The sequence below is a fragment of the Oryctolagus cuniculus genome, chromosome X (genome assembly GCF_051225735.1).
Source record: "Oryctolagus cuniculus isolate XC-2025 breed Fujian yellow rabbit chromosome X, ASM5122573v1, whole genome shotgun sequence".
In the NCBI taxonomy this organism is placed as follows: domain Eukaryota; kingdom Metazoa; phylum Chordata; class Mammalia; order Lagomorpha; family Leporidae; genus Oryctolagus; species Oryctolagus cuniculus.
The window spans coordinates 31,005,454-31,027,489 of record NC_142888.1 but is presented as its reverse complement, the minus strand read 5'-3'; the positions used below and the strand labels follow the sequence as shown (position 1 = coordinate 31,027,489).

At 43.6% G+C, this 22,036-nt stretch overlaps 1 long non-coding RNA gene across 1 annotated transcript in view; it reads left to right on the top strand.

The window, feature by feature from the left end:
- The window catches only part of LOC103351793 (uncharacterized), a 91,921-nt gene extending 70,490 nt beyond the window's left edge, over positions 1-21,431 (top strand). The window contains exon 7 of the long non-coding RNA XR_519493.5: positions 21,126-21,431. This is a non-coding gene — a long non-coding RNA (uncharacterized LOC103351793). The remainder of the gene's footprint in view (positions 1-21,125) is intronic.
- Positions 21,432-22,036: the final 605 nt, after the last annotated feature.

Here is a 22,036-nt window from a genome sequence, read left to right as displayed (position 1 = left end):
AGATTTCAGCTGTGATTAATATTTTGCTGATGATTTTTCAACTCCATGGCATGCTTAAACTCTGCCTCTACTTGAACATTTTCTAGTATTTCCTGATTTGTAAAAAGGCAAAGAATCTTAGGAAATTATTGTAGCACTCTTATCCGTGGTGGATTAGGATTTGAGAAGGTCTTGGGCCAAGCTTCTAAACTTCTTAATTTAGAAGAAAAATTTATTAGGAAACGCTCTAAAGTCTGAACCTTTTCCCTTCTCCAACAAATTATAAAAAAAAGTCCTTGAAGGCATGAGCAAAGGGGTTTTCTTCAGATTCGTGGGTAGCTTGGATTCAAACCATTTGAGTTCAAGAATCACCATAGAAACTTGGGTGGGAGGTACATGAGCTGTTATTATTAGACATTGTTGAAGGTGCTGTGTTTTTAAGATCATGCCTGGCAAGGAGTCATTGAAATGTAAAAAAGAACCATTTCCTTTAATGTGCTAAGTATTTATTGAATTCAGGTGTTCCTCCTAAAAATTAAGAATTGCGTTTCTCCTGTGGAGAGAAACAATAGAAGGAATAATAATCTTTAATGATATTATTCTGGATGTGATGTCATATTGGAAATATGTGAGCTTCCCTTTGAAATGAGTTGCCTGGAAGGGATGGGTGTCTGCTGCAAAAGCTACAGATGCCTTAACAGAATGGGAAGGTAAGGCCCAGCATGGGGGGGGGGGGCGCGGAGATCTGTTTATTTATCTGAGAGGTAGAGCAGGGAGAGAGGAAAGGACAGACACACCGGAAGAGATTTACTGGTTCATTCCCCAAATGGCTGCAACAGCCATTTTGGGGCCAGGCTGAAGCCAGGGGCCAGGAACTGGGTCCGAGCCTCCCACGTGGGTGTCAGGGACCCATGTACTGGGACCATCATCTGCTGCCTCCTCAGACACATTAGCAGGGAGCTGGACTGGAAGTGGAGAAGCCAGGACCCAACTCCAGGGCTCAAACTGGCTCTCTGATATAGGACATCAGTGTCACAAGTGGTGGTTTAGCCTACTTAACATTTCTTGAGTACCTCTTTTGGTTCTTTTGTACCCTTCTGAAAACAAGTTACCCATTCTGCTATGACTTCTGTTGATTTTTACAACTGTACATTTAAGTAATTTTACAATGTGAAAGAAAGTCCATGAGTTAGTGAGGTTGACTTTTGTTAGATGGAAGAATCATAAGGAGCAGAGGGGTGCACAGGTGGGTATATTTTGGGGACTTAATGTCTGCAGATGCTACTGGCATCATATGGGTGCAAGATAGGGATGTTGCTGAATAGTGTATAATGCATAGGACAGTTCCACTTCCCATTCCCCAACAAAGAATGTTCTGGCCCCCAAAATGCTGATGTTGAGCAACCAAAGACTTCAAAAAATTAACACAGAAAAGAAATTAAAACCAATGACCTCACTATATATGTATGAAAGAAATTTTAGCCTGATTCACCCATAGCTAAACAGATCTCTAAATATTATTTCTACATACTGCAAGAAATAGAGCCTACTGTTTACTAATGAAAAGGATACATATGTGGTTTCAGGGATCTGTTTTTCTTTTAGATTCTCACTTTTAAGACACGCTTCTTTTTCTCAAACCTGAATTTCTCATAGAATCATTTTGGCTGCTTCCATTTCCACTTGAACTCTGTCATGTATGCAATAATTAGCTGGTGCCTGTTCTGCACATAACATACTTTTTCCAAAGTATGTAGAAATCATGATTTAATTGCTCCCGAGCTGTAAATACCATCGGCCAATAAGGATTGCTATGGTGTATTAACATTGTGAGTTGAGCATCCCTAATCTGAAAATCCAAAACCCAAAATGCTCTAAAACTCTTAAACTTTTTGAGCCCGGACATGGTGCCCCAAGTGGAAAATTCCACAGCTGACTTCATGTGACAGTCACAGTCGAAACACAGGTGCACTGAAATTCTTGAATAAAATTACCTTCAGGCTATATGTATGTGAAACATAAATTTCATGTTCTTAGGAAATCCCATCCACAAAGCATCTCATTTGTGCATGTAAATATTTCAGAATCCAAAAATTTCCAAAACTGGACACACCTCTGGTCCAAAGCATTTCTGATAAGAGATAGACAACCTATATTTAGAATATTATGGAACATTGAAAATAGTGGCGTGTCAAAGATGTGCTATAAAGATACTGCTTAGGTAGTATCAAATGGCATTAATATGAGGTTCTTGTATTAATAAGACAGTTCTCTTTTTTAAAAAAAAAAATCTCCATTGTGTTTCAAGATTGAGTCTGAGTTGCCAGGCATAACCAGGTTAGAGGCCCTGTGCTCCTATCTGCCATCCCAGTAGGTTCTTCTGCAGCATTCCAAGTGGTGATAGATCTGTAAAAGGTACTGTAACCATGGCATCTGGTGCAACACATTGTTCGTAGATATTGTGAAAGAGTCATCACAATTGTAGTTGTCAGAACACTAAAATTGCTGAAGAAATGGGATGGAGCTGTTATGACTGAAGAAATCTGGAAAGTGGAGAAAGGTAGGTTTGTGAAGATGGGCAAGGTGGGGAAACCCAGAGGGATTCATTCTGCATGCCGGAAATACTTTTGATCACCCTAGCAGAGTGCATTAGGCACTGCAGATGCAGCAGAGAGCAAGAGAGATGAGGACCTTACCCTTAGGTTATATTTTAGATGAAGGAATCCTAATACAGAGGACAGTCAGCCCATCGTATCTGCAGGTTCCACATCTATAGACTCAAGCAACCAGGCATCAAAAGTACTCACAAAAAAAAAAAAATAAGACACAGACTTTCCCTAAATAATACTAACCGTGATTTGCATAGAATTTCCATTGTATTAGGTATTATAAGTAATCTAGAGATTTAAAATCTATGGGCGGATGTGCATAGATTCTGTGCAGATATTATGCCATTTATTTAAGGGACTTGAGCATCCCTGGATCTCTATATTCAGACGTCTTGGAACCAGTCCTCTTGAATCCCCAGAGTTGACTGTAAGTGTTTGATAAGTGAATGACGGATGTGAAGTTGTGATGTGGGAGAGTTAACAGGGGTGGGCTGTGTTGGAACTTTCAGGAAGGTGATATTTGAGAGGCGCGAAAGGATGGGATTGAGCCCAAACTGAAAGGACAGTTGGAGGGACTAGCAAATACAAGTCTCTGCTGCTGGTTTTATAAAATAGAACATTTTCTCAGAGTCCTGGGAGAAGACCAGATCTGCTTCTCAGTTTTAATCGTGTGCCTTAGGTATCTAGAAAAGAACCGATCCCTGCCCTTTCTTTGAAAAAGATGCTACCACCATCTCCACGAAGAACAAAATGGGGAACTTTACGAGGATATGAAATATCACTAAACTGAGCTGTCTTCTCCATCCTAGACATTGAAAAGTTCAGTCTTTTTAAAAATACACTTTTTCCTCCATAATACCTTTTGTAAAAGCATGGAATGTGAACCTACAGATTTTTATAGCTGTGATTCATGAATATTAACCTTTCATCTATTAATCATTTAAATTCTACAGAAAACTACAGAGCCAACTAGCCATTTAAAATAATGTTTTAAAAATCTATCCCTTGGCTTGAAAAGATTCACATATTCGATTGCTGATCTATTTTCTTACTCATCTTTTTAACCCCCTAAGGTGAGAGAATAGTGGCTTTCACTCAGGGTCTGTCTTTCGTGTTTTGCCTAAATCTGAAGCTCTCAAAGTGGCCATTTACAACTATTTTTTAAGATTTATTTATTTGAAAGGCAGAATTACGGAGAAAGAGAGAGAGAGGCCTTCCATCTGCTGGTTTACTCCCCAGATGACTGCAATGGCCGGAGCTGCGCCGACCTGAAGCCAGGTGCTAGGAGCTTCTTCCTTGTCTCCCATGCAGGTGCAGGGGCCCAAGCGCTTGGGCCATCTTCTACTGCCTTCCCAGGCCATAGCAGAGAGCTGGATCGGAAGAGGAGCAGCTGGGACTCGAACCAGCACCCATATGAGATGCTGGCACTGTAGGCGGTGACTTTTTACCTGCTACACCACAGCACTGTCCCCACAGCTGTTTAAAATTGTGGTTGAATAGGGCTGGTGCCTTGGCGCAGTGGCACAGTGGGTTAAAGCCCCAGCCTGTAGTGCCGGCATACAATATGGGTGCCTGTTTGAGTCCAGGCTGCTCCACTCTTGATTCAGCTCTCCACTTATGGCCCGGAAAACCAGCGGAGAATGGCCCAAATCCTTGGGCCCCTGCACCCACATGGGAGACCCGGAAGAAGCTCCAGGCTTCTGGCTTCGGATCAGTTCAGCTCCAGCCGTTGCGGCCATTTGGGGAGTAAACCAGGCAGATGGAAGACTTCTCTCTCTCTCTCTGCCTGTACCTCTCTTTGCAACTCTTTCAAATAAATACAATAAATCTTTTTTAAAAATTATGGTTAAAAAAACTATGGGACATAAAAATTTATAATCTTAACAAATTTGTCAAAAAAAAATTTTTTTATTTGAAAGGGAGAGAGTGAGAGAGGGAGTAAATGAGTTAGTGAGCTAACTTCCATCTGCTGATTCAGTCCCCATATGGCCACAATGGCTGGGGGTGGGCCAAAGCTAGGAATTCCATCTTAGTCTCCTGCATGGGTTGTAGGGGTCCAAACTCTTGAGACATCTTCTGCTGCTTTGCCACTTGAATTATCAAGGAGCTGGACGTGTGCAGCTTAATCTCTTGTACCATAATACTGGCCCCCCTCTTAATCATTTTAAAATGTACAATAGAGTTATCTATATGACTATATATACAGGGGTGTTTCCAAGTGTTTATGGAAAAGGGGAAATAAAGGATGCTTATTTTAGTGCAAAAATTTTAAAATGCATGCAGGTTTTTTGTAATACACAATTCCTGTAAACTCTTTGAGGACTCTTTGTATGCATGGATTTCAAAATGTTTTGCACCACAATAAACTTACTTTTAGTTCCATTTCTGTGCATATACCTCATTGCACACAATTTTGTTGAACTTGGCCTGAATTATAATCTACGTGCTTCTAACAGGGCAGCCCTGAGTGAGGCATTTACCTCTCAATATTAATTTTATTAACTATTGAACGAGAGAAAAAACAGTGGAAGAGGGAATAGATGAAACAAGATTAGCAAAATGAGGATGATTTCTGAAGTTGATGAAAGATACACATGGAATTCACTACCCTGTTTTCCTGATTTTTGCATAGGCTTTGAGAATTTCCATCGTAAAATACAGCTTTTAAAGAGGCATCGGGACCAGATAAAACTACCACTGGTATTCAGAAAAGGTCAGGGGAAAGATCTGAGAATATCTAGACGCCAAATGCAGTAGCTAGCGAGGTGTGGGGCCAGCAAGATGAAGGAGGAGGACCACAGATAGAAATTCCTTAGCTGTGGCACGCTTGCCTGATCCACCTAGATTTGGCTCTTAGAACTCTCCTGGTGAAGGGGCTTTTCCTATGAAGACTGTCCATCCCCTTCAGCCTCCTCTAAAAGATGGTCCACACCTTCATTGTCCTGCATGGTCACTGGATGTGGTACCATCTCCAAAGTCTCCAGTACTCTCAGCAAGATGACCAAGACTCTCTTCAGTCTTGCGTGCCCTGGAATGTGCTCATTTCTGGGATGCTGAAGCCTCCAATGAAGTGTCTTGGTGCCTGGAGCAATCCCCTTAGGATCTTTCGAGAGTTGTTTCATTCTGACCATCAAGATCCATCTTTGATAGAACTTTCACCCTGTCCATGTTGGAACTACTTTATCTACCCTTCAACCCTACACTTGCCTTTCTGGGAACTCCAGACTTTAGCTGCTTGTAGCAGAGTTGAAATCCATCTCAAAGGCTGAGCAGCCTTCTGAGGATAGAAATATATGCAGGGCCCCCTGCCGCCCTCCTATGGAATTGCCCATACTTTGTGACATTTGTAAAATCCCAAGTGAAGAAGACAGGGTGGAAAAGATGAGATTGAGATGGAAGTGGATATACCAGCATAACTAAAGTGCTTGAAGATTTGCAGTGTGGAAGGTGAATACAGTTAGCCCTGGCCCTGTTAATTGTGATTTAATGAGTTTCCCTTTACTTAGATCTACCTCTCCTGAGCTTCAGGATTTCTTGAATGGAGGAGGAACAAAAGAAGTTGTCTTAGAATTTGCTGCTTCAACTTGTTTGCTCTCCACGCACTGATTTACCAGATACATATTGAGCACATACCTATGTTAAATCCTAGGCAACGGTGCTGGGACCAGTGCAGCAGCCTAGACAGACCCAGACCCCTTGTCTAACAGAGGAACTACACATTGGCCTGGAGACGTGTCCTCTTTGGTCCTCATTAGTTATCAATCCTGTGATGTTTCTTCCTCTTGAAATGCTGAGAGCTTTGGGCCCCCAACCTGTATCTCTATATGGCAAAGTCAAGGAAATAGGAGGAGAGAGGTTTTGAACAAAGAAACCCATGTCTAAAGAATCTCAGAGATTCTGAGAAATGCCTGCCGTGGGAAACAGATGGACGTGCTTTACAAGTGCCCCAGTCTTCCCCTCACTTGTGTTAGTGATTTTGGCCTTGGGAGGATCTTGTTGGGATCCCCACATCGTCACAGGCTTTGCTTCACAGAGTTCATCCTGGGGGACAGGGAGTCTTGGGACCAGCAGCTCAGTTGGGATAGGAAGTGGGGCACCCTGCTGTCCTCCCTGTCAGTGAGTGATGGCCCTGAGCTATGTGCCCTTCCTCCAGCCCTCCCCAGGTCATTGCTGCACAGCTCTCTGGCTGCCCAGCGGCTTCATGCTCCTCAGCATGAGAACTGCTCACTAGCCAGGAAGAACCACAGGGGTGGAGGCAAGAATAACCCAAGTGGACTTGGAGAACTCAGAGTACAACCCAGGAATGGGAAGGTTCATGGACAGGAGGGTTACAAAAAGCTGGCACCACTACTACTTTCTGATTAAAAAAGCTTAAGGTATTGAATGTACCATTAATTTTGAGTCCTGTGTTGCCTTGGATTATTAATTATCTTTCCTAGTCCTTGTACCTGGTCTCTGCAATTGCATCATGAATTTCAGAGGTAGGGTTTCTTTTGTCTCTAGCCACCACACTGCAGTACACAACCTAAGGTCAAAAATAAGTATTTGTTGCAACAGCAGATTAATATTTGACTGATTGTCAGAGCTCAGGGTTTGTAGGAGATAGCAAGTTTTGTTTTTATAAGACCTCTTTGATTTGGAGGGTGCATCTATTCTTTGCTCCTCTCAAAACGGTGTGGCTTTGAAAATGGGAGCCATCACCAGTTCCACCTTGTTGGGTTCCTCTTACCTGTTTTTCTTAAATCTGGGTTTAAAAGTAAAAGACAACTGGTGACAGGTGACAGGCCTGGCTAGAGCATCGCTTTGGGCTCCAACTCACCTGCCGTGGGGTGAAGCAGGGAGACCTGGGCCTTTTGACAAGGCTTCAGATGGAGACAGCAGTCCTCAGAAACACCCTGGGAATTTGCAGATTCTCTGGATAAGGAATTGCACTTGCAATGTGACTCCTCTTCCAGGGCAGGATGGCCCCGAATCCTAAGGCAAGGTGGAGAGATGGCTGAACCGGGAGTTGGTAGCCCTCGTTTCCTTGCTAACCCCACTCCTTACTATTTATCTAACCTCAGGGGAGTCATCGAACTTTTCCAGGTCTGTTTCATCTAGTTTTAGGGATTCGCTTAGGAGTGCCCGCACAGCGCAATTTCCTCAGAAGCTTTGAATCTCCTCTGTGACTCAGCAGACAGAACCTCATGCTAGCGTCGCTCTGAAGTTTCAGAAGAGGACACTAAACCGCCCAGGGAGTGAGGATGAAAGGGCCAGAGGCAGGCATGTAGTTTATTTCCAGTCTCTGCCTTACCCTGAGAAAGTGACTGCTGTATTCTCATCTTTACTATGGCTATGCTAGCCCATTAAAACCATTTAAAAATTATTCTTGCAAATTACATTGCTTATTGTCCTCAAATTGTGACGTACAGTTGAGCCTCCAAAGATACGGAACATGCTCGCTCCTGGTTCTGAGACTTCGCTAGAAGATCCTCATGCTACTTCCAGCTAATTTTTTTTTTTTGGTGGTCAGTTTTAAGTTCCAAGATTGGGCTGGTGCCATGGCTCACTTGGTTTATCCTCCGCCTGCGATGCTGGCATCCCATATGGGTGCCGGGTTCTAGTCCTGGTTGTTCCTCTTCCAGTCCAGCTCTCTGCTGTGGCCTGTAGTAGCAATAGAAGATGGCCCAAGTGCTTGGGCTCCTGCACCTGCATGGGAGACCTAGAGGAAGCTCCTGGCTCCTGGCTTTGGATCGGCGTAGCTCCAGCCATAGCGGCCACTTGGGGGGTGAACCAACGTAAGGAAGACCTTTCTCTCTGTCTCTCTCTCTCACTGTCTAACTCTATAAAAAAAAAAGGTTTCAAGATTGATGTAGACTACAGCTTCTTTATAATAATTACGGCAGAGAACAATTCACTTAAGCCGTTCATTACTCTGTGAGTTATAAGGATACTTCAGAAAGTTCATGGAAAAAAATGGAGTGAAAAGATGCTTATTTTGGTGCCAAAAAAAATTTGAAATCCATGCCTATTTTTTTCACCACATGCACTTTCCATGAACTTGTGGAAGGCCCTGCCTAAGTACTAGTAGTTACCCTCATCTGACAGTCAGACACTCGAGGCACAGGGATGTTCAGTAAGTTGCCCACTGTTATACAGTTTGTCAGTGTTGGTGCTGGGGTTTGAGCCCAGCAGTGTGTGGCTGTGTTCTTAGCCTCACTATGATGTCCCTCCTCAAAGCTAACTTGAGTCCGATAAACCAACTGAGGGGGTTCCTTTTGGGTAGGGGGGCATCAGTAATGTCCCTAAGACATCTAAGAATTTGGGTGCTGCTCAGAATTTTTGTGATACGGCACCTGAAAGTACCTATTTTTGTCTAGAGTTCAAGAAGCTCAACTCTGGGGCCTGATGTCCTCAATTCTCAAGAACTTGGATGAGGCTTGGCTTCATGGACAGGGGTGGACTCTACCTGGTGCTTGGCAACTTGAACCTTCTGGGAAACACTGCTCCAAGTTGCTTGTGGCTGGAGTCACTGCCAGCCAGAGACGCTCAATCTCGAGTTTCTTTCATGATTCCAAGATGATGGAGCCGCATGAGCCATGTGCTTGAGTGTTTTTAGACAATGCCAATAACACACAAAAGGTACAGATGTTATAGCTGTTGAGGTGGTTTTGTGGTATTACTTGGTATGGGTGCACTTTGCTTAGAGTTCATTGTGTTTCTTAGCTGCACAAACAAAAAGCAATGGCACTTGTTATGCACTGCTCTAAATGCTTGTGGTTTAACGTTTGCCAGGTATTTCAATATATAGCTGCAGATCACTTGGGATGACATCATCAGCAAAAGTTTTCTGTTTCTTTAGTTGTTTTTTTTAATAACTTAGCCATTGTGGCAACAGCAACAATAAAAGGTCACGGAGAACAAAGAGACCCATGTCTAAAGAGAAGGCCTTACATAGACACATGGCATAGAAATTAGACACAATTGCAAAAACAACTTCCACACGTTTCTTACCTGTGGACCTCCTGGCATATCTCCCTGGGAACTCCTGAGATATCTTCCTGTGCTGCCCCACCACAAGCCAGCCTCTCCATGGTGCTTTGGGTCCCAGCATCTGACTCCTAATTGAGGCTCCTGGGGTTGTCCGTGTGTTCCCTGGTATCATCTGATTCCCCACCCACATCCCCATCCAGCTACTGTGCCATTTCTCTTGGCAAGAGTTAGTTATCTCTGTTTGCAGCCTCACATGTCTCTCGTCCATGTTCTGCAGTCCTCACTGTAGTGCAACTTTGGGTCCCTTCCCCACCAAAGCGATCCTTGGCAAGAGTGCCCAGGACCACCACCACGTTTCAAATTCAATATTGAGTCCCCAGTCTCCATCTTAGTCTGCCAGTGGCACCTGAACCAGCTAATCAATCAGGCCCTCTGTCTCAAAATCATTGTCTTCCGTTGGCCTTTTTGATGCCACACTTGGTGCTCTGCCTACACAGAGGATGCTCCTTGCAATTTTCCTTTGTAGATACTCCTAGCATCGCCTCAACCTTTTCATATTCCAGTGCCTCGGTCCTCCTACCACTTCTCTAAGTGTCCTCACTCCCAAAGTTCAATTATCTCGTCTCTTGACTTTAAATGCCACTTACACACTGATGACTTCATCTTAGGACTCTCCGCTCAATGTTGACTACCTTTTCAACATCTCTGCTTGGATGTCTAATTGGCATCTCAAACCTAGCATGTGTGAAACCCAACTCTTCTTTCTCTTCTGCACAGCTCCCCACCCCTGCCAAACTGCCTGCTGTATCTTGATAAATAACAGCTTCATGTTGTCAGTTACCCAAGCCAGAAACCCTGGGGTTGCCATGACTTCTCTCTTTAGCTTACACTTCACGTCAGTAAGCCTTGTCTGCTCCTTTTTCAAAACATATCCACAATCTGATCAGTTACTTGTTGCTCATTGTCTCCACTGCTACCACCTAGGCCAGGCTGCGATTACCTGTCATCTGTGTTAGTCAGTGGGGTGCCCTGTGCCATCCTTGCCTTTGGAGTCACCCTCCCATGATCCTTAGATCATTGTACTCACCTGATCAGAAGCCTCATCTGGATTTCTGTTTCTCTCGGAGCAAAGACTACAGTCTGTGAACACAATGGCATGGAAAGCCTTAAGTGATCTGCTCTTCTGTCCCTGCCCCTGCTAGCCAACTTCTTCCTCCCCCTGTATCTCCCTTACTAATTATACTTAGCCTGTTTACTGTCCCTGTCACTGACCAGGTACACTCCCACCTCAAGGGGCCCGCACAAGGTCTTTTTTCTGTCCCGCTTTCACATTTGTTGCCTAGGTTTTTTTTTAAAGATTTATTTTATTTATTTGAAAGACAGAGCTACAGAGAGAGGTAGAGACAGAGAGGGAGGTCTTCCATCCGCTGGTTCACTCCACAGATGGCCGCAATGGCTGGAGCTGAGCTGATCTGAAGCTAGGAGCCAGGAACTTCTTCCAGGTCTCCCACGCAGGTGCAGGGGCCCAAGGACTTGAGCCATCTTCCACTGCTTTCCCAGGCCATAGCAGAGAGCTGGATCAGAAGAGGAGCAGCCGAGACTATAACCGGTGCCCATATGCGATGCCGGTGCTTCAGGCCAGGGCGTTAACCCACTGTGACACAGCACCAGCCCCGCCTAGTTTTTTTTTTTGTTGTTTGTTTGTTTGTTTGTTTTAAGATTTATTTATTTTACTTGAATGTCACAGCTACAGAGTGGGAGGAGGAGAGAAAGACAGAGGTCTTCCATCTACTGGTTCACTCCCCAAATGGCCCCAACAACCAGGGCAGGCCGAAGCCAGGAGCCAGGAGCTTCATCTGGGTCTTGCAAGCACTTGGGCCGTCCGTCCTCTGGCTGTTTTCCTAGGTGCATTAGCAGAGAGCTGGATAGGAAATGGAGCAGCTGGGACTTGAACCGGAACCCGTATGGGATGCTGGTGCTGCATGTAGTGCCTTTCCCCACTAAGCCACAGTGCTGGCCCCTCTTGCCTAGATTTTTATGGAACTTGTTTCCTCCCTCCCTTCAGATCTTTGTTCTAATGCCTACTTGATCAGAAAGGCCATCTTCCACCGGGCGCCCTAAGCAAAGTAACAGTCACCCTCACCCTCTCCCCCTCCCCCTGTTCTGCTTGACCACTCACCACTAGCTAGAATTTATTTGATTACATTTCCTTCTCCTCTAAACTGGAAACTCCATTAGGGCAGGGATTTTTTTCTCTTGTTCATTTTTTAATCATTTGAACCTAGCACAGCACCTGGAAGTTAGTAAGTATTCAATAAAGTTTTTGAATGATTGAATTTTCTGGGTAAGGTGATCAGAAATAGGCAAGCAGGGAATAAGGATTTTCCCAGACTGAAAGAGGATCTACAGGGGCTGGTGTTGTGGAGCAGTGGGTTCAGCCACTGTCTGTTGTGCTGGCATCCCCTATGGGTACTGGTTTGAGTCCTGGTTGCTCCACTTCCAATCTAGCTCCCTGTTGATGAGCCTGGGAAAGCAGTGGAGGATGTTCTTGGGGCGCTATACCCACGTGGGAGACCAAGAAGAAGCTCTTGGCTCCTGTCTTCAGTCTGGCCCAGCCTTGACCGTTGCAGCCATTTGGGGAATGAACCAGCAGATGGAAGTGCTCTCTCTCTCTCTCCCTCTCTCTCTCTCTTCCTCTCTGTAACTCTTCAAATAAATAAATAAATCTTTTTTGAAAGGATCTACGGTATCTACAATATTTCATGTTTTGGAAGACACCCCGTCTGCCCATTCTCTGATATTTGACGGTTTCTGGAGTTGGTGTGCATATTGGAATGGAGGGGGCTTCTCAGTTGCCATCTACCAGGCAGTGTCCATGATGCAATTGGCTGTTTGCCGTGCATCCACAAAATTGGTCATAGCTGTTTTACGTGCCAGCAGTTTAGTTGAGTTGCTTGTGTTGTTGGTTCTATATGAGGGGACTTTAAAAAGTTAATGGAAAAATGGAATTGAAACACAAACTTATTTTGGTGCCAGTGCTTTTGATCCCCATGCATAGTTTTCTCATAGTACACATTTTCTATGAACTTTTTGAAGATCCCTCTCACATGAATATACCTGCCATTTGATACACTCTCAGTAAAATCACACTTACTGAAATGAAATTTTATTGGCATCAAAACAAAATGTTATTGTGTACACAGAATGGATGAGAAGAGCAGGAAGTAAAATTTAATACTAGTAAAGCAAATGTTCATTGCTGGAGAAAGTACTGAAAGTCCACCTTTTCTTTCACACCAACAGCTAGGAAGATAGTAGTAGAAACCCTGTTAGTTTTGGTATTGAATTCGATGCAGAAACGGACTGCTGATCATAGGACAAGCAAGGCAGCTGGAGGCAGAAGAAATTACTGAATCCCCTTAGAACAAAGCTCTGAGAAACCAGTTTGTTACCAAAGACTGTCTTTCATCCATTGTGTCCTAGTTAATTGGCAAACTTTGGTTCTTTCTTAATGGTACATAAAATAACAGAATCTCTTCCAATCAACAGTGTTTCTGCTCAGACGAAAAAGGATGGGTCTGTTTTTGAGAGCTTAGAATTGTTAAGTCTGATTTATAAATCTGAATTTTGCCATTTATCGTTATTCATTTACAGTTTGGTTTCTAAGGTAACAAATGTTGTCTGTCCATGTGAATGAAACAAGGACACAAGAGGCTTGGCCAGGCGTTTGTTAAATACATTTTCTTCATTTCCCTACTGAATGTCTTAGAACTGGAATCACTGGGACTAATTATCCAGTAGTAAGATTTGACTTTTGATTGTTGCTCTTAGTTTGAGGATAACTTTTTCAGACAGCTGCGGGTTTTGTTTTTCAGTTTTTTCTCTTGATAAGTATAGGCACCTAAGAAGTTAACAAAAATAGTACTGAGAGGGCTCGAGTATCCACTACCCATCACTATAGTGCAGCTGCCGTTTTTAATAGATTGTCTTGTTCTCTTCCCATGACCTGTTGGGGTAGGAGCGTTGGTTTGTCACGTTGTCCAACCAGCCTCTTCATTTTAGGAAGCTTCCTAGTCGCAAGAGGTGAGAGCAGAGGCAGAGATGCTAGAAAGGGACTCATATATTGATCGCTACGACAGAAGAAATAACCACCCCACATTAACATGTCTTCAAGAATCACAGTCAGAAGGGACACAAGGCCAGTCACTCATTGGACAGGGTGACTGCTCCCTGAACATTCCTGCCAAGTCACACCATTCCAGCTCTTTCTAAGGGTTGCTTCTGCTCAAGGCCGGCCACAGTCTGGTTTGCACACCGCAGGACTTTGCGTACCCACACGTTAGATAATAGACAGTCACCCCTGTGCTTTTTCTTCCTCCTGGTTAAATACATCCAGATCCTTTAATCCTGCAGCACTTTCAGTCCCCATCCCTCCTCCCCCCGCTCCTGCTTGCTGCTACTCTGCAGGCTGCAGGTTTTTGATAGAATGGCTGCGTCCCGGCGAGAGGATAATAATAGGTCAGGTAAATTAGGGGGTGAGCTGAGAGGTGCATTATAGGAAAAATAGAATAGTGGGAAGTACCAACAAGGTCGGAAATGCAAGCTCATTATTAAAACTGTATCCTTCAAATGAGCTAATACCTTCCTTTTGTTGTTTCTCTTTCCCATTTCTTTTATTTATTCCCTTTCACTTGGACAGCCTGCATTGTCTACCCTCCCTCCCCACTCCAAATACTCACCTTTGGTTTTCTGCCTCTGGTGACTCCTTTACATCATCACCTCCCAGCCAAGACTGCTGCAACCAACTTGACATCCACCTCTGCCGCTGCACTTGACCATGTGCTTGGCTTCCAAGTTGTCTTTGCTGCTGGTTATTTATTTATTTATTTATTTTTGTTATTGCTAGTTGATAAGCGGGTCGTGTCAGCATAGTTAGTGAGCATTCTTAAATTCATTCTCATTTAGCGTCAATGATGCCTTTGAAAATTCTGATTCTCCCCATCGTGGAACATCAGAATGGCAACCACGCATTCCCACCCCTAGCCTGAAACACTCAGCATGTTTGGGAGAAGAGACATCTCATAGGGACTGCCCAAGGACTCTTGTTTTGAGAAAATTTGAACTCTGAGAATTGTTACAAGCTATTGCTTCCACTGTTTTTTTTTTTCTGCAATGACTATCTTTTTCATCAGTTTAATAGTTATTTGAGAGGGAGAGAAAGAGAGAGAGAGAGAGAGAGAGAGAGAGAGAGAGAGAGAAACTCCCATCCACTGATTTACTCTCTAACTGCCTGCAGTGCTACTGCATTCGGGAACTGGGAACTCAATCCAGGTCTTCCATGTGGGTGGCAAAAATCTCACTATTGGAGCCATCATCTGCCTCCCAGGATCTGCATTAGCCGGAAGGTGGAGTCAGGAGCCAGAGCCAGGAATTGAATGCAGGTGTCCTAATCAGCATTTTCACCAGTGTTAAGTACCTGCCCCTCAGTTTTCTCTGTCTTGATCTATTTTTCTTCACTTACTCCCAGTGAATTCCTAAAGATTGATGAAGACTGTCTCATTTCAGCCTAAGGCAGTGCAAAAGTTCTGTGTGGCAACTTTCTTCTCACGGAAAACAATTGTAAAAAGAATGCTCACTTTCCTCAGGTTTGCTCTTTGCATGTGGCATTCCCATTTGGAATGCTCTTGAGAGGTTAAACTCATTTTCTGAGCAATTGTTTTCATAAATGTAGCATTTTGCTTGCCGTGCTCATGGCTAGATAATATGTAACCTCGTCCCTACCCAGTATTATTCACGTTGTTTTCACACTTATCTCCAAGGGCCAAAGATTATCTCACAGAAGCTCCGAAAGAATTCCTGTTTCTGAAATTGATGTGTAAAAGGAAATTTTGAAAGGGAAAGAGGGTGATAATCAAGTTCAAGCTCCAAGAATTTGTGTAAAGGATTATATTGATTAACAAAAGCTTTCTGGCATCTTCTGGCAGACTTGTGAGAGAAGGCAATGATTGTAATTAATTTTTAGTGAGTGCCGCATATTTGATAATTGCTCTGATTCACGCTATTATATTCCTCTTCCTTCACCCACGGCAAAACAAGCTTAATTTGATTCATACCCTTAGGAAGAAAAAAAAAGGCCTAAGATTACTCACATGGCTGTGATTCAGCTCTTGGCTCCCACCACCTCCTCCTCCTCCTCATCCTCCCTTTCTCCCACCCCGCCCACTCCCATATTCACTCCCACCCAGCGGTGTTGCCATGAAAAAAATTGAGTCAGTTCGTTCTTTAAAAATGGGTGGGGAAATAAGACAACTAATAAAAACTTTTCTGAGTGAAATTTATGGCTTAGATCTGGAATCATTGCAGGAAGACAGGCAAAGCGGCTACTTATATAACATGAAAAGCTAGGAACAGAGGCCAACCCTCATAAAGTAATGTTCAGATTGTCTTATGTAAGTGTAGACATAGTTGATGCATGTCTGTAGAGGCGTATACATGGCCATGCTGACAGATTTCTATGCAAAAATTTCTAATATTAGGGAATCTTACATATGTTACATGCAAAACCAATCTTTTGTTTTTGAAGTAGGTTACTTTGCTGTAATCTAAAAGTGAATATAGCAGCCGTCCAAAGATTTTTGATCTTTGTAAAACGTAGATGATATATGCACTTTGGTGGCAGGCATTGTGGTGCAGTAGGTTAAACTACCAGTTGCGATGCCAGCATCCCACAACCGAGGGCTGATTCGAGTCCCAGCTGCTCTACTTCCAATCTGGCTTCCTGCCGATGCGCCTAGGAAGGCAGTGGAGGATGGCCCAGGTGCTTGAGCTCCTGCCACCCATGTTGGAGACCCACATGAAGTTAATGATTTCTGATCCAAACCTGGCCTTTACAACCATTTGGGGGTAGTGAACCAGTAGATGGGAAAAAAAAAAATCTGTCTCTAACTCTGACTTTCTAATACATAAATCTTTTTTTTTTTTAAAGGCACTTTGTCTTCCAATGAACAGTGTGACTTGGAGGCCTGAGAGTATTGTTCCCCATGTCCCTGTAGGAGTTGGCAGATAGTAACTGGGGGTAGCAACTTACCCTTTGTGAGCCAATGGTGGTGGCGAACATTACTGAGGCCGGGATTTGTATTCTTCCTTGTATTTTCTCATTTATTCCCATTCTCCAGCTGAAGCAAAAGCCTTGAGAAAATGAAGTCTCTCTTCTAAGTCCCCACAGATAATAGACCTAGAGCCAGTATTGGAATCCAGGCGGTCCGTCTTCACGCTGACTTGTAGTTTTGGTTTCTGGGATGCAGACACAGTTGGATCATTTATGTTGTAGAGATTGCCTGGGGATAGGAGTGGCCGCAGACAGAAAGCCCCATGCTGGAGCTCCAAACCAGCCTTTAACTGATCTGGTGAATCAGGTCTCTGTGTGTCTTCTTCAACCACACCCCCACATAGAGGGGAACAGAGTCGAAGGAGCCTTCCCCCAACAACACTCATTTATAATCCTAAGCACTCTCTCAGTTGTGCTGGCTTTCCCCCCTTCATGTTACCATCTGTCTCCGAAACATTGCCTGGATAAAGACAAGTTGGAGCAGTTGCTCGCCCTCAAACAAAACACAGAACGACTTCTCTTCCCCCCCCCCCCCCCCCGAGCAGTGCAGAGCACCATATTTGAGGAGTTCCATATTTATAAAGCTTGCCTGTGCCTCAGAGATGCCTGGTTGTTGTCCTTTTTTTTTTTTTTATCATTCTTCAAATATGTTATGTGCAGACTGGAAACCATTAGCTTTTGTTACTGAAGGGTTTGTGGGATTCTTGAACTGCTTCCTCTAGTTTTCAGTTGGGAGATCCAAGCAGTTTGCTCCTTTAAGAAGTGAAATGTCTTAATGAAAGACAGCATAGAAGAGAATACATCCTGAGGCTCCCCACCCAACTCCTTGAGTATCCCTTAGGGGATCTCTGGTGGGATTTTAAGTCGTGACCCTGTGGAGAGAACCAGGGGGAAAGGCAGCAGAGAGAGAGTGTGTGGTTGGGTTTACAAATGAGTGTTGGAAGAGGGTTCGATTTTCCTTCCCTCTCCGTGGGAGCTTAGTTGAAAGATGCACCACAGATTGGAGCATGGGTATTTTTTTCCGAGTGGGTACCCACCTTGTGGATGTCAGAGGCAGCACTCTGCCCCCAACAAGACGATAACGAATTCTCCCAATCTTTGCCCCATGCATCTGTGTTTCCTTGATGATGGCGACAGTTCCAGTGTCTTCACCCATCTAACCAAAACGGGACACAAAAAAGTTCTTTTTGAATGTTCTCTATGTTTGACCCTGGCTTGATTGATTCTGTGCTGGCTTTAGGAGATTCTGGGAAGTTTGAAAGGAAAAGCCCAAGCAGATCTCAGATATTTAACTGCGTGAGAATTTCAACTGCTAAGACTTCAGGAGGACAATACGGATTGGCTATGTTTTTCTCATTAATAGAATAGTTTTTTTTTTTTTTTTAAGCATTGTGGAGTTGTATTTTGCTCATTGAAAAATGTTTAGGGAATGACTGACATGTACATGACTCTGGAGTTATCTGTCTAGCACTGTTCTCAGTACTTAAATACAGTAATTTTTTTTAATCCAGGTGCCATAGCTAAGAACAGCAGAATCAGAGTTCAAACCTAAGCAAGTCTGGCTCCAGAAGCCAGACTTTTAAAATATGTGGGTCCTTTTAGATGCCAGAGTTCTAAGTGCTTGATTTTATTAGCATTCAGTTTTCGTAGCCTGTGTTTATTTTCATTGAAAGCCATATAATTATAGATTTTATGTTCTCTCTATATCATAGGATGGTAACTGTCTGAAGCCAATAAAACTTTGCTCAAAAAACACCCAGTGACTAGATTAATACATCCCTGTTGAAGTATGAATAAGTTTTAATAACTGAGTGAGAAGTACGTGCACATAAACTTTGACTACAAAAATATAATTTGCAAGAAACTTCTTAATACCTTGGTATGAATTTAATTTCTAAACATCAATTCAGTAAAATGTAAATTTAAAGTTGGGGTTTATTGTAGTAAAATCCCACAGGGAATCTTTTTGTAAAGTGAATAGCCAACTCCTGAATTAACTGTTTTGTGCTGTTATATACCCTCTCTCTGGCCTCATCTATGAATCTGAAATTTAGATATTTGACCACTTCTGCATGTTGTAAAAATAGAATGCATGTCCTAGCGTAGACAAAAACTAGTTATCCATCAAGGTGTAATCAACTATCAGTGTCAAGTCTTGGTCAAAGCAGTTGCTGACTTTGCTCAAGGTTAAAGGAAATATGCTGAAAAGAGATAACTGTGGAACCTTCCAGAGTTTTCGTGTGGGGAAATTACACTTCTTATTCTTTCATTCTTCCTGTCTGTGGAATACCTGGGAACAATTTACTCTATGCCATGCCACTCCCATCACGGTAGTAAACTTTTACTAAGGAGAAAGACTTGGAGGGCATGTCAGTTTATTTAGTTGGAAATTCTACAGATGACACTTGGTGATTTTCAAGTTTTATTTGGCAGCTTTTGGGCAGGTTGGGATTAAATGGTTGCATGGAATTTTTTTTTCTTTTTATTTTTTTGGTGTATGACACGGTTGTATTTTCCATTGGTGCTTATGTGTGAGTAGCTCAGTAAATGCAAAAGTGAAAGCCACAACATGGCTGTCAGGCTCCTGACCACTTCCTGAAGAACTCACCACGTGGGCCCCAGACGGAGAGACTTGCACTTGGGTTCTTCAGGGCGGAACGAGCCCCACGCGTTCATGGCAAAGACCCCAAGCACACCAAAACATACTAAAACCTGTTGATTGTCGTGTGTGGGTGTGCACTCAAATGTTTCATTGCCTCAGTTGTAAGATTTCCAATGCACAATTCTAAAAATTTTCAATTTTTAGGGACTAGAACTAGAGCCTGTCACCCCCCCCCTTAAAAATACTCCTGCACCTTCTTGTTTACATGATCTGATTCTTTGAAACCCATTAGACCGTGTGTTCTGACCCTTAAATGTACAAGTTATAAAAGAAAAATGTGAGCTTGTCAGTGCAACTACAACTACCAGTCTAATAAAACTGAGTCACATCCAAATGGGCTGCACTTCGGCTACCCTCCCATTCTAGGGAAAACGTGGCTGGGGGAGGCAGTCTGAGTCATCACCTGCTTTGTTTGACATACGCTTCCTTCCATAAATTGGGAATGGCAAGCAGCACAGTGTTCCCGGCTTGCCTCGCAGAAGGAGCTCTTGCAAGGCACGAGCCACATAGGGCCTTTGGGTTTGAAGGGTGAAGCCGAGCCCACATTCTGACTTCAGATGGAGGGGGAGGGGGAGAAGAAACCCACAGATCCAAACAAGGAACATTTGTAAGTACCATTTTTGGAGGTCGGGGTGTTCACGGTTGAATTTCTTCCTAGGACATAAGAGGTATTCAAGAGATAAATTGGGGGCTTTAAAACTAAAACAAATTGGTAGCTAGTTCACTAAATGGGCTTGGTTCCTTAACAAAAATGTTCTTGATTTGAACAAAATAATTACGAGCGAGCGAGCGAGCGAGAGTGTTTAATTTTGCCTAATGTACCCAGCTATTTAAAAAAGAAATGGATTTTATTTAGGAACCTTTTCATGGCAAATTCAAATCTTGCAGGGGTATTTTGAGGGGATGAGAAGAGAGGCTCATGTGTCTCCCACATTTTCCTATCGTGGCTTCACAGAGGCTCACTGGAGCTTTTTCCAATAAAGAAGTTGCGAATGTAAAATTGCCAGGGAGACTATAGAGAAAGGGGAAGGAAGAGCAGTAGATTTATAGCTGAAGTGGGTTTGTAAACTCAGCCTCTGCTTTGGGATCATTTTGTAATATGTGCCAGACATTCTTCTAATTTCCATCCGGGCTTGGTTGTGGCTCTTTCTCTGTGTGAGGCTGGGGTGTTCCCTGGTTTAAAGTCGGAGTTGTCGCAGCAGCCTGGGCGTTTTCTGTTTCGGCTTATGGCCCTTTTTTTTTTTTCTCTTTTCCTGAATGAGTGTCCTTTGTGTAACCCCAGTAATTCAGAAATCCTGCAGTCATAGGGACTGCCCTGTCATGTGACTTAGGTACTAGGTGCTGGCTGCGATTGGTCAGCAGCTAATTGGCGGGTCCCTATAAGAGGTCCCGGGTCAGCCGTCCGTGCCACTCTCCTGCCTGGGCTGCTGCTCAATGGGGCAATGTGGGTGGGGGTGGAGGGGTCTGTCCAGTGATTCAGCCACATGTGATAGATGACCAAGTGACTGCTTCCTTGGGGTCTACACACCAGTGGAAGACACAAATTGGTTGTGGCCGACTTGATCAAACTCTGGCTTCCTGAACTGGTAACTGTCACTTTAATATAGCTTACTGATTAAACTCAGAAAAATGCAGCTGAAATTCTTTGCCAGGAACTTGTGTGGACTTAACTCCCTGTCTGTCCGTTCCGCCCCCCTAACCCCCACCCTTCCACTCCCCCCCCAACCCCTCAACCTTTCTGATTTGTTTTGTCACGGGAATGAAATGCAGATAACGCTTTCAAAAACTTTTGTAGGAAAAGTGCCTGTGTGATCTGGAACAAAGACGTTTTATAATCAGATTGATCAAGCTGCGAAGAGGGAGTTTGAACGAACGGAAGCAGCCGCATTCTGTCACCAGGAAATACTGCTTTATCCCGAATTGGTAAGTGAAAAGTGGCACTGCTCCCTAATAGATATCATATGGTGTGTGTGGGAATTGCAAAATTGTTCACAGACCCCTGACAACTGTGTTGAGCAGAGAACACAGGAACAGAGTGAGCACTTAGAAAAAAGAGCAGCTCGGGAATATAGCATAAAGGCTGGGAAGAAGGCAGGTAATTAACAAAAAAAAAAATGAGCTCTTGCCAGGTTGGCCAAATATATGCCATGCAGCTGGAGTCGGGGTTTTTCTTTTTCTTTCTGGGGAGGGAGAAGCATGAAATCAAAATGGGCTGTTGGGTGGTTTCGGCATTCATTTTCCACGGATAGCTGGTAGGGAGTTCGAAGGGATGGCTTTCCGAATTAATGGACTTGCCTTCCTTTTCCTCTGTCTACTCCAGGGTGTCAAGCATTTAGTCAGAACTTTACAAAATGAAAGCTCAAGTCATGCATCGGCAACATCTCCTCCTGATTGTGAAGGGCATATTCCGGTGCTAACAGATTTTTCTTTGCCATTCTGGTCATGAATTTCCCAATTGTTCTGTTTGATTATATAAGTATAGCAAAAGGGTAGTTCTTTCTATGTGGTCCATTCCATTTTGCGAGCTCGTGATTAGCAGTTCTTAACTGGCTCCGTGTGCATGTGTCTGCCTGTCTGCTTCTCAGACCTTGAGTTAGGTTTTCTAATCTTGAACTTGAGCTGCTCCTGTGTTTCAGGTTTCCAGAAGAATACAAGAACGCTTTGAATACCTGTTGTTTATATAATAGGTTCTTGTTCATGAACTGT